The 12,972-nt window shown below is 42.2% G+C and overlaps 1 protein-coding gene across 7 annotated transcripts in view; it reads left to right on the top strand.

The window, feature by feature from the left end:
- Positions 1-12,972, top strand: part of PHACTR1 (phosphatase and actin regulator 1) — a 319,696-nt gene that overhangs the window by 266,673 nt on the left and 40,051 nt on the right. The gene's annotated exons all lie outside the window — the stretch shown is intronic.

Below are 12,972 nucleotides of genomic sequence, written 5' to 3'. Positions count from 1 at the left end.
GGAAAATCACAAAGAGACCGGTCAGGTTTTTTGTTGGCTTTTTTTGGGGGAGAGACTCCTTTTATTGCAGGGAAATGAGTACACTGCTGCCATGTTGTAGAGGCAGGAAGAATAAAAGCTTCCGGTACCTCAGTCATGATTTTACCTACTTTTTTATGACCTGTCCCATCTATCTTCTCTTCAGAATAAAGTATCCACATTTTTCCAGCCCATCTTTGAAAGATTTCATTTGTGCTGAGTCATGCTTAGCCTTCTCCAAAACCTGTCTAATTCTTCAGTGCTCTTTTGAAGGGCCTCAGCAGTGATGACCAAAGTATACAAGTGGTGCTGCACTGTTGCAGGGTGCCACAACTGTTCAATTCAGTCTTTGTTCAGCCTAATAACTCATTAATCTACAGCTGCACATATTGCTGTAGAGCACCAAGAGCAGTGCGTGATAGCAAGGTCTCAGTCCTTGCCTTATATGATTAATTTTGAACCCTTTGAGATATGTGAGTTGAAATTTTTGTCTGTTAGTGTATCTTGATCTGCACTGCTTGACCTTGCAATGACATTAAACAACATTTCCACTGTGCTGCCTATTTGCCTAAATTAGTAGGGTTTTTCAGAAATTTTACATCTCTGATTAAGGTAAATAGTGCCATTTGTGAACCTCAGCTCTGCACAGCTCACTGTACCCCACGTGATTTTTATTGAGTATTTTATCTCTCACCATTCCAAAACATGCTTTTTCCCCACTAAAGAATGTTTCTTAAGCATGTGTCTTTTTAACAAGGGAAGCTAATTTTGGCAATACTCAGAATCCCTCTGATGTAAGCCCCATATTGTCACAATATCATTGTTTCCTCAAATGTATTTGTTTCTATTTTCTCTGCTCATTCACAGTATGAGGTACAATGCTTGATCTTTTCTTGTCCTATAGGTAGGACTTAGGGGTAATCACAAATGTTTCAAATAATTAAAACTGTGTACATTCAAACTTAAAAAATGGCTTAGCCACTGTTGCTTCATTCCCATATGTTACAAGTGTAATGTCACTGAAATTGGTAGAATTTCACAAGCCTTACCTAGAATAATACAGTTTCCAGTCTGACCTTTTAATTACAAGTATTTACTATTTAGTATTTCACCATGTTGAATAATCAATAAATATGAGAAGAAAACCATTTTCATCAGCTCTAGTATGCAAAAAGCCACAGGTATTGCAGCACAAAAAGGAGGGTGCATGTCTTACCAGTGCTTTGTATCTAGATGTGATGTATCCATGTATACAGGCTGACAAATATATAGAGGGAATATTTCAATTTGGACAATATTTCTGTACTGTCCAGACTTCGTTACTGAGTCTTTTGCCATTGTCACACAATGATGCAAATGACAAGCAAAATTAAAGTAGTGAAGCATTTATAGTCTTTAGAGAAGATGTGAGATGCGGACTATAATTGCAGTCGGCAATTTTGGATTTCAGAGAGATTTGTACTGTTCTACCAATGGCCTTCTATGGATTAAAATAGTCAGCCAATGAAATCACATAATTTACTTATAGGAGTAAAAAAAAAAAAAAAAAAAAAAAAAGGCAGAATAAAAACTTCAGCAAATAGTTATTGTTGTCTGCAATTGATCCAATAATTTTCAGCAAGTGGCTGATTGGGATACTTCGGTATTTATGCATAATCCTCACAATATTTCATTTGGAAGAGCTCATTAGCTGCAACATTTGGCAGATCAGAATTTAGTACTATAAAGAGAATGTCATTTTTAAAGAAACTTACAGTCAGGCATATTGAGAGATTGACCATTTACATACTATGTGGGACCAAAATCACAGAATCACAGAATTGTCTAGGTTGGAAGAGACCTCAAGATCATCGAGTCCAACCTCTGACCTAATGCTAACAGTCCCCACTAAACCATATCCCTAAGCTCTACATCTAAACGTCTTTTAAAGACCTCCAGGGATGGTGACTCCACCACTTCCCTGGGCAGCCTGTTCCAATGCCTCACAACACTCTCAGTAAAGAAGTTCTTCCTAACATCCAACCTAAAACTCCCCTGGCACAACTTAAGCCCATTCCCCCTCGTCCTGTCACCAGGCACATGGGAGAACAGGCCAACCCCCACCTAACTACAGCCTCCTTTAAGGTATCTGTAAAAAGCAATAAGGTCACCCCTGAGCCTCCTTTTCTCCAGGCTGAACAAGCCCAGCTCCCTCAGCCGCTCCTCGTAGGACTTGTTCTCCAGGCCCCTCACCAGCTTCGTCACCCTTCTCTGGACCCGCTCAAGCACCTCAATGTCCTTCTTGTAGCGAGGGGCCCAAAACTGAACACAGTACTCGAGGTGCGGCCTCACCAGCACCGAGTACAGGGGGACAATCACCTCCCTAGCCCTGCTGGCCACACTGTTTCTTATGCAAGCCAGGATGCTGTTGGCCTTCTTGGCCACCTGAGCACACTGCTGGCTCATATTCAGCTGACTGTCCACCATCACTCCCAGGTCCTTCTCTGACAGGCAGCTCTCCAACCACTCATCTCCCAGCCTGTAGCTCTGCTTGGGGTTATTGCGCCCCAGGTGCAGGACCCGGCACTTGGCCTTGTTGAACTTCATGCAGTTGACCTCAGCCCATCGGTGCAGCCTATCCAGATCCTCCTGCAGAGCTTTCCTACCCTTGAGCAGATCGACACATGCGCATAGATTGGTGTCATCTGCAAACTTACTGAGGGTGCACTCAATGCCCTCGTCCAGATCATCGATGAAGATATTAAAGAGGACCAGCCCCAGCACTGAGCCCTGGGGGACGCCACTAGTGACTGGCCTCCAACTGGACTTGACTCCATTTACCACAACTCTTTGGGCCTGGCTATCCAGCCAGTTTCTAACCCAACGAAGCGTGCGCCAGTCCAAGCCATGAGCAGCCAGTTTCTTGAGGAGAATGCTGTGGGAGACGGTGTCAAAAGCCTTGCTGAAGTCAAGGTAGACCAAATCCACAGCCTTTCTCTCATCCACCCAGCGTGTCACTTTGTCATAGAAGGAGATCAGGTTCGTCAAGCAGGATCTGCCTTTCATAAACCCATGCTGACTGGACCTGATCGCCTGCTTGCCCTGTAAGTGCTGCATGATGACTCCCAAGAGGATCTGCTCCATGAGCTTCCCTGGCACTGAGGTCAAACTGACAGGCCTGTAGTTTCCCGGGTCTGCCCTCCAGCCCTTCTTGTAGATGGGCGTCACATTTGCTAACCGCCAGTCAACTGGGACCTCCCCCGATAGCCAGGACTGCTGATAAATGATGGATAGTGGCTTGGCCAGCTCCTCTGCCAGTTCTCTCAGTACCCTTGGATGGATCCCATCTGGCCCTATCGACTTGTGCACATCCAAGTGCCGTAGCAGGTCACCAACCAGTTCTTCGTGGATAGTGAGGGCCACATCCTCCTCCCCATCCCCTTCCACCAGCTCAGGGTACTGGGTATCCAGAGAACAACCAGTATTGCCGCTAAAGACTGAGACAAAGAAGGCATTGAGCACCTCCGCCTTTTCCTCATCTGTACATCATCCCAGGTGTATTTCCTCCAGCGCTATTAGCATTATAGCAGAAATCAATTTGGCTCAAAACTGTTTGTTCATGTCCTATTTAAAAGTAGTGTGGAACTTCTGAATCTCCAGGTTATCACAGACAATTGTTATGACTTTATAATTGCATTTGCCAACTGGTAGAAAGACTCCAGAGCTGACTTAACCACATAGCTGTTTCTCATGCTGGGAGAATAGTGTTCTGACTTACACCAGAGCAGTGGTAGGGATGAGGTTGCAGAGACTGTATCTTATGGCAGAATCTGGCCCACTACACACCTGAGTGTTAGCTCATCCATGAGACAGATCGGAACCTTTGTGGCCTACCAGAGTAACATTTCACACAAATGTAGTGCTTTACTGGTGTCTAACCTGTATCAAGGCTCAGCAAATGCAGACCCAAGTGAAAATGGATGTTACTGCGCAAGACCACAAAACATACCCTGCATATGGTGGTGTCCAGACTGCTTCATGGCAGTCTTTACACAGCAATTGCAGCAACTAATTAGAAGACCATTTCCTCCAAGCAAGCCAGAATGGACTACTTCAAAGTGTGATAACTGCTCTGAAGCCAGGAGCAAAAATAGTGAATTACTATGCAGAACTTAAGCTTATAACCACATGTAACTTGGGGATAGTAAGTGGATGCTAGAGGCTATGTTCTTAGCTGCTAAAAACCATTATAACTCCATTAACTTCCATTCGGAAATGCAGACTTGTCTGCACTAAATAAATCTTTAAGTGGGTATGGTTTTCTTCTCTGCCTAGTGAGCTAATAACTCATTAATCTACAGCTGCCAAACTCCTCAGTTTTATCCCTTTGGTGCTTGCATAACTTCACAACTGCACAAATGCATGTAAGTGGCCATAAGCTAGAAAGAGGAAAACAGAACCCTGAATGTTAAGAAGCAGAGGGAAAAGATGAATTTCTGCCTTCCACTGGTCATTCTAGCTGTCTAACCTGAATTATACTGGTTGCCCAGTCATTCAGCTTAGAGCAGGAAAGAGGGACTGGATTTTGCTTTCGGTGGCTATCAGGGAGAGGACTAGCATGTACTGGCATGGTACTGCAGTACCCTGGTATGGAGATGGATGCTTCAGTCCCTGCACTTCTGTTTCCCCAAGGAATCATAATGGTGATCATAAGAGACCACACAGTCAATGTATTATTTAGTAAACACAAAAGCCCTTTAGAGAAAATCTATCTATATATTTATTTATAGCCATGCACTACATGAGACTTTTCTGAGGACTTTGCACTACCTTGAAGTGGTAAGACCTTATTTCTTTGCACCTCTTTCACAAAGCCTCTCCCATACCTTGAGACAACTGTGGCTGATCTGCTATAAAAGAGGCTTTCTAAAGCACTTTTTTTTTTTTTTTGAGTCTCTTAAACCCCAACAGTAGCAAAGGGGCTCATTAGCAGTTAGATACAGAAGTACTGAAGCTGAGATTTGTCCACTGTGACTCTGTCCACTGCTTTTCAAGAATGCATGGCATTGTCCTTATCTGATTTCACTGAATTGCTTCCTTCTGGCTTTTCAAACCTCCTGGAACAGGATCATCTAATTGTACAAAAAAATCTGATAACCCAGAATTATACTCATCACTTTCCCTAACAGTTAGAATCAATGGTAAGGGAACTGGTTGTTTCTTGATAGTCACAGTATCTTAGCAGTGTCATGTCTGCATCATCAGCACACTCCTGCCCACCTCAGGGCAGAGGACAGGCTGGCTGCAAGTCACAAGGCAGGGGAGATACATAAAGGCTGTCGATAGGCAAGCAGTGTGTGTGTCAGGGGACTGCTGCCCATCATTGGCAGATGCCACAGGCAATCCAGTAAGATTTCACAGTCTGTGTTGTGCTGCTGCAAAGAGTTGTCAGTTGTAGGAGTCATATTTAACCATGCCCAGTGTGGAAGCAAAGAAAGCTGAGGTAGGGAAGCAGCTGTCTGCATATTAACTAACAAAAATAATCAAATTAGAAGCAAATAAACAAGCAAGAGTCTTGCAAGAGCCTTGAAATTTGTAGACATTACCTCTTGGTTCTCTTATGACTTTGAGTGAGGGACATCTGAGTCCTGTGAGTGTGTGTATATGTTCCACTGTCTTTAAAGCAGTGCGTCAGTAGCAAGCTTCTCTGCCAGATATACAGTAGTGCTCTGTTGTTTACTGTATAGCCCTAGATTTATGCACTCTGTAATGAATGATGGGGTGCTGTCCCTACAACAGTGAGTGGAAAATCTTGATCTGAATCAATGTAAACAATATATTGCAAGTATTGCAAGAAAAAGGATAGGAAGAAGGAAAATGAATCAAAGACACTATGCATGCACATGACTGTAAATATGTACACATAAGATATGGACATACACACCTGCCAGATGTCTTACTAGCCCCATTGATGCTTTGGAAATGGTTCAGAGATGTCTGTGATTTGGAAACGTAACATGAAAAGTCATACATCTCATTATGGAATGGCAAGTTTGACAGATGATGGTCATCTACTATCTCAATCAGAAAGGTAATCTACTCTCCACATTTTCCAATCAATACTATATCTTTCTCAGCTGTGCTGAAAAATGCTGCCTAGAAATAGAGAACCTGACATGAAGTGAACTTGGTGAATTGCCACAGATATAAACAATTGCCTTTGAGTTTAGAATGTCATGTGCCTGCTGTAAGGTTTTTGCATATGTCCACATCAGGTGTCAGTTAGCTGTGTGTCCCTCTGTGTGTGGGTAAGTATGCAGGAGAAAGAGCGTACGAGTATTTGTAAACAGTAGAAGAGACATACACCAGAAAGAAGAGTAGAAAAATTGGACAATATGGGAGAAGGATAGCATTTGCAGAGTCACCATGAAGATGGCAAAGTTATTACCAGTGTTAAGGATGAGTCAGTCTGCAGGGTTTTCCAGTTGTTGCTTAGGTAGATGGATCACTTTCAAGGCTTTTCTCCAAAAGTTGCTTCCACCTTAAACATAATGCCTGTGGAAGACAGTCCAGTAGTTTTGGCCAGTTGTACTTTTCAGGTGGACAAGCCCAAATCAAGAGCAGCATGATGAGAGGAGATGTTATCATCATTGTATTGATGAACGTTCTCTTTCAGGAGGGTTGTTAGAACATTGTCCAAAATATTAAATTTGACTAACGTTCCAGTTCACTAAATCAAGTGTTTACTTTCACCTGTGAAACAGGCTTGGATCTGTTGATTGCACCCATCACTTGACAGCTTGTTGTCACTGTCCCTGTCCCAGCCATTTGTCAGGTGCTATTAGGCAGAGCAGGACTTCCCTCTCTGCCCTCTCTTCCTGAGTCTGTGCTAGTATGGCTGACCATCCAGCCGCCTGGCTGATTTTTTGGCTGTTTGCCTCCAGGTTCCCATTTCTCACATCAACAGGTCTTTTATTTCAGGACAAGAAAAAAGAAAGAACACATCTGAACTTTTTGAGAGCAAGCGGACCACATCTTGCCATGTGGAGGAAGCACTGAGCATGGCAGAGGCCCACTGCCGTGGCCAGGTACAGGCCACTTGGTAGTGCCATAGTCATGGCTCCCCGGGATGCTGGTCTGTGAGGTGCATGCCCTGCAAATGTACAGCGGTTCCTTCAGAAGCTTGAGGGGACAAAACAATCCAGAGATCATTTTTTACTCACTAAAATATTCTGCTGTGAAGAGAGTCAGCTTTTTGAAACAATTAATTATTTAAACTGTGTTGCAGTGCCAATGAGGGGAGGTTTTGTTCAGCCAGAGGATGGCAACAAGATGACCCCTGACAAGCATGGCTGGATCTTCTAATACCCATTCATCCAGCACCATGGAGAGCATTTTGTTCCCTCCTCATTTCAGAGTCATTTAGGGATAGAAAGAGTGGACAGACAGTAGGATTAGGCTTTACTCACAGTCCTTATTTTGTTGGGTAACATGAAATAATTTCTTCCTAATTATCTCTGATGTCTGCAATGCTCATGGTTATTGTTAGCTTTCGCTAATGAGAAAAAACAAGTGCCTAAAGCAAGAGCTCATCTATAACCCTTAACAGCAGAATGCATGTGTGTGGTGCTTGCATCTTTACACATTGAGTGCTGGGTATAAATCACACAGAAAACGGAATTGTGGTAAACAAGCTCATCTAAATCCTAGATTAGAAGAGAGGATCCAGCAGTGCTAGATTCATGAATGGGGGTGACCGAAAAAAGCCACAGAGGGCTGAGCCTAGGTTTTAGCTGTGATGATAGCTAGGGGTAAATGGCAGTTTTGTTCCCTTCATCTGTGAGGAAGCTGTACTTCTGTGAGAAACCCCAAAAGAGTTTTCTAAATTGCCCTTGGCATCAAGAGGAAGGCAGCAAAAGCAGGCGACAAATTGAAACCAAGTTATCATTACACATCTGGGCTCAACTGCCAGGAATAAACACTCTAAGCAGAACAGATCTTGGTCCCATGCAGGGGTATAGATGAGATGGACTCTCAAGGCCCTCGTCAGCCCTGTTTTCTGTGATTGATATGCTGGCAAGCTCTGTTGCTCTGAAAGGAAAGGTGGCATTGTAGTTAAAATGCTCAGGGAAGGCTGCATCTTCCACAGGCTTTTTGACCTAAGGCAAGAGACTGAAAGATATACACATGCATATGTTTATAAATATATTTAACGTATGCTGGAGTCTCCAAATGTACATATATTCCTATGAATTTTTTTTTTGAAAAAAATCTACCAGTTCACGAACTCTCATTGACAGCAAACTGTGTGCTTTCAAAAAAACCACCCAGATATCAGGATCTCTTTAGACATCTAATGCTGTGTTTCAGTAGAACAAGGATTCTCGTTTCTGAATGTGGTTTGGTCTTGTCTCTTAATGTCAGGAATTTTCATAGATATCATCATTGTCCATCACAGAAAAGCACAACTCTAACATCACAAATGATTCTATTACTATTGTTTTGATTTATGAGTTCAAACCACTAACAATATGTATTTGATTCATCTATGTAATTTTTGGTTAAGATTTGCTATGGCAAAAGGTCAGCGGAGCAATCCTGGAAGGGGGAACTAATGGTGCCACCAGAGAACATATTGCCCCTACATGCTCCCTTGCTTTTGGGATGAACAGTGTCCTTGACCCATGATCTGAATTGGCCCTGTCAGTGTGACCTCTCCTCTGTTGCAGCTCCAACTCAGAATGGGATGAATCCATGCCACCACCAGTGTTGCTCATCCAGAGTCAGCAAATGTTTTGCTATGCAGAAAATCAAAGCTTTGCACAGTGGATGCAGTTTTGCTGGCTGCAGACTGACCTTGGGCAGATGGGTCTCTCCATGTTAGAAGGTGGGGCTCCAAATGTGCAGATACAATTTATTGCTGCTACAGAGGAAGAGACACTCTATGCTGAGGAGAGTAATGTTCTTAATGGTAGACAAGAGGCAGCAGGAAGCAGTGTTTGAGGGCAAAGTCTCCCCAGAGGCACCCAGGTGGCTACTGATGAAAAGGAAAGTGTTGGCTCTGTATCAAAAGTTCCAATTTCAGTCAGAGGTGTTGCCAGTCCAGGAAGACATTTGTTATTCTGGGGATCTCTCACTACTCCCATTGCTTGCTTTCATGGAAGCAGTGCAAATCATTCTGCTTTTTCATTGCAGCAACTGTTTCTCCCATCTTTTCTTTGCACAAGCCAAACCAGAATACATTATAGAGTTAGAATTTCCCCTTCATACTTCCTGTCCTCTTCAGCCCTCTAATTCTTTCTACATTCTGTATTTGAGGTTTAACTTATTCTGTCAACACAGCCTAGACAAATATATTTAGTCTAACTTAGTTTCCTTTGCAGTTTCAATGGGGTGCGGTATCCTTCATTTCCTGTCCTGAATTGATAGTTGTGTTGCTTTTAGTTGTCAATTCACTGTCAGCTTTTACCTCAGAGGAAGCCATGTTTCTCTGCTGAGCAAAATAATTCATGGTGATATATAGTGTATGTATAATATGAGTGCTTGTGGCAGTAACAAGGGTCACTAATAGAAATGATCTTTTATTTCTGCAGTAGTCAAGAGGCTATGTGAAGTCTACAGGGTGCTCTCTTTTGACAAGTATGACAAATATTAACAAAAACAGGTGAAACAAATAAGGAAGTAGTTTCAAGATGTTATATTCTGGCTTTAAAAGAAGAAAACATTTTTTTTTCTTTTGCTGTTTAATGCTGACAAATTTAGGGCAGCTCCATTAAGAACCAGCTCATAAATTTCCACCTTGAAAAAAATAACCATAAATCTTCACATTTGGTGCCTGCTGATTGCAGGGAGTTAATTACAAAAAAAACCAGTTGTTCAGATTGGATGACCTTGTAATTTCCGTAAAGGGAACAAATCAGATGGCAGTACAAGTAGATAAAAGAAGCAGACTGGCAGGAATAAACTTCACTTAATAGACTGGTGATTGTAAAATAGAGAAATTGCTTTTTGATCAAAATACTTAACCTCTTGCGGAATTTACAGTTTGCATTTTCCCCTCTATTATGGCCTATTTGGCAACACATGCAGGGATTAACAGAGATGATCACAATTAAGGAGTCAGACATAGAAAGTCATTTTTTTATCCTGACTCCAGTCTTTTATAAGCTTTTGAATATATATGTGTTCATATATCTGTGCCATGACTACTACTGTGAGCACAAGCAGGACAACTGGAGAAGTAACTATCTAACTTGTGCACAGGGATTTTATATGCAGGTTATTGTATGTGAATAAAAAAGTTGAGTCCTGTAGTAAATAGGGTTTCATATATATTTGTTTTATATGGGATTAGATGTCTCTTGGACAAATGTACCAGTACAAAGAAAGCAAATATATATATCATTACACCTGATAGAAGGTTTGAACTTTGCATGCTTTTCCTAATACATAAAATTAACACAAGGATCAGTTGGAGATGAAGACACTTCTTTGCATACATGTGGAAAAGTTACAATTTGTATTCTAGAGGAAGTGTGGATGAGAATTATGCTCATGTTAAAGTGCACTGGGATTCATAACCACTGTGCAGACTATATGTGGAGATTAAACTCCTTTAGCCTCAGTCTTGACCATGTAAAATTACTATTTATGTTAATAACATTAACGAAGAGGAAGTATTCTCATGTGCAGTAGACCACATCAATGTATTTCTAAGTATGTAGCCTGCAATACTCATTGCTTGTCTTTCTGATGAAATTTGCAAACCATGTAACTACAAGGAAAGCATAGGGTAAATTCAGCCACATGTTTTTTTACTGACATCCCTGAATTCAGGAGTCAACAGCACTGATGGTTAATAAGTAACAATAAAATAAGCATTCAATATACTGTATTTGCTAAATGAGCAAGCATTTGTAACGTCAGGCTGGATGATTTATCCTATAGAACATCTGATTTTTCAGCACGCTGGAAAAGTCCTTACAATTTCCTTTGTTGCACTAATCACAGAATCACAGAATATTAGGGATTGGAAGGGACCTTGAAAGATCATCTAGTCCAATCCCCCTGCTGGAGCAGGAACATCTATATCATATCACACAGAAACATATCCAGGCAGGTTTTGAAAGTCTCCAGAGAAGGAGACTCCACAACCCCCCTGGGCAGCCTGTTCCAGTGTTCTGTCACCCTCACTGTAAAAAGGTTTTGTCTCATGTTTAAGCGGAACATCCTATGTTCCAGCTTACACCCATTGCCCCTTGTACTATTATTGGGTGTCACCAAGAAGAGCCTGGCTCCGTCCTCCTGACAGTCGCCCTTTACATATTTATAAATGTTAATAAGGTCACCTTTCAGTCTCCTCTTCTCCTAGCTAAAGAGACCCAGCTCCCTCAGCCTTTCCTCATAAGGGAGATGCTCCGCTCCCTTAATCATCCTTGATCCTATTCAAGACAGAGACTGTCTTTCTGCCTTCCTGCAATCAACTGCCTTTGATTTAAAAGCAAGACTTGCAAGCAGCAGACCCTGACCTCAAATAGCAGGGGCTATGAAGACAGCAGCACTTGTGCAGGGTCAGGGGCTGCTGCTGCTAGTGAGGCCACAGAGGTAGCACTTTTGGGGATCTTGGTCATCTGGTGGGGTGGCAAATGGCAGCTCAGTTGTATCCAGGCCCTGTTGGGGAGCATCCAGACTATTGCAAAATGGAATTAAATGCTATCCTCAAAAGGTTCTTGCAGAAGCTGCAGGGAAAGGTTCCTGGCCATTTGCCGTGAAGGTCTTTTTGTCACTCCATCAGTTTGCTTGGAGTCAGGTTTACAGCTAGGCTAAACATACCACAGCTTCACATCAGTCTCAAGGTGGGTAGCAATTTCCCTGATGGGAATTTGGTGCCTTCTTGATTATTCTCATCAGGGCATCCTCTGGCTGCAACCAAAACCTCCTTTTCCCCTTTTAGAAGAAGGAATGGCTGATGTCCCAGGGCCAAAATGGCCACAGAGACTCCCTCCCTCCCTTTCCAGTTCCTGTTCCTTTCCACTCTCAGTTAACACTTTATTCGGTAGCCTTATTTTCTGAGATAGAGACATGGATATTGACAAGTACCATAGAGTTATGTGACACTCCACCCTCCACTTCATCTTCCCCTGATGACTAAAAGATAGTGTAATATGCTACTGCAGTTAGAACAACTGCTAACATTTTACACTGCATTGTTTAATTCCAGTGAGTTAAGGTTTCCATCATGTTTTCTAATGAAAAAAGCTCTGCTCAGTTCAAAGGTCTAGTTTTTGCCTCCACCATGTGTGGCATATTTTTGGGAGGTACTTTTATTCCTTTTTTTCTTAATGATTCTTCTCTTCCAAGTCTTTATTCTTTCCTACTTCTTCTTGTATTTCAGTAGTGCTAATAAATCCACCCCCACCCCCTGGTTCAAAGGTAATGTACAGTACTAGGCCTTGAAGGATTCTAGAGCAGATATAAAGAGAGTGATGGGGAAATGCAAGGCACCAGTGGAGAAATGATAGTCATAACAGCTCACTTGTCTCAGATTCCTCCCAGATTGTTGTGAACTTGAAATTTGGTTGTGCCTGAGATTTGGTCCACCCACCTGCCCTTCATTGTACCTTGCCTTTTTCTGAGCTCTGTTCCCTTGTCACTAGACATGTCACATTTTAACAATTAGGGCCAAAGTTAAAACTTTCAAGAGAAAATAATATTGCTTTGCTATTCAGTGTAAAAGTGTTGTGGTGGTTTTTTGTATGGGCTGCTGCTGGGAAAGTTAACATTCCAGCCAGACCCAGTACAAGTGTATCTGAAAGGATCAATTTGACCCAGCAGTACTAAGGATTTAGTATCATCTTGTTTTCTTTAACAATTCTTTTTAATGGTAATCATACAATTATAGGATCTGGAGATTCTGATGGAAATCATACAACTTTAGGATCCTGGGAGGAGGGCAAAAAGCCAGATCACAACACT

The sequence above is a fragment of the Anas acuta genome, chromosome 2 (genome assembly GCF_963932015.1).
Source record: "Anas acuta chromosome 2, bAnaAcu1.1, whole genome shotgun sequence".
In the NCBI taxonomy this organism is placed as follows: domain Eukaryota; kingdom Metazoa; phylum Chordata; class Aves; order Anseriformes; family Anatidae; genus Anas; species Anas acuta.
The sequence above is the reverse complement of the archived record's forward strand: the minus strand, read 5'-3'. Positions and strand labels throughout refer to the sequence as shown.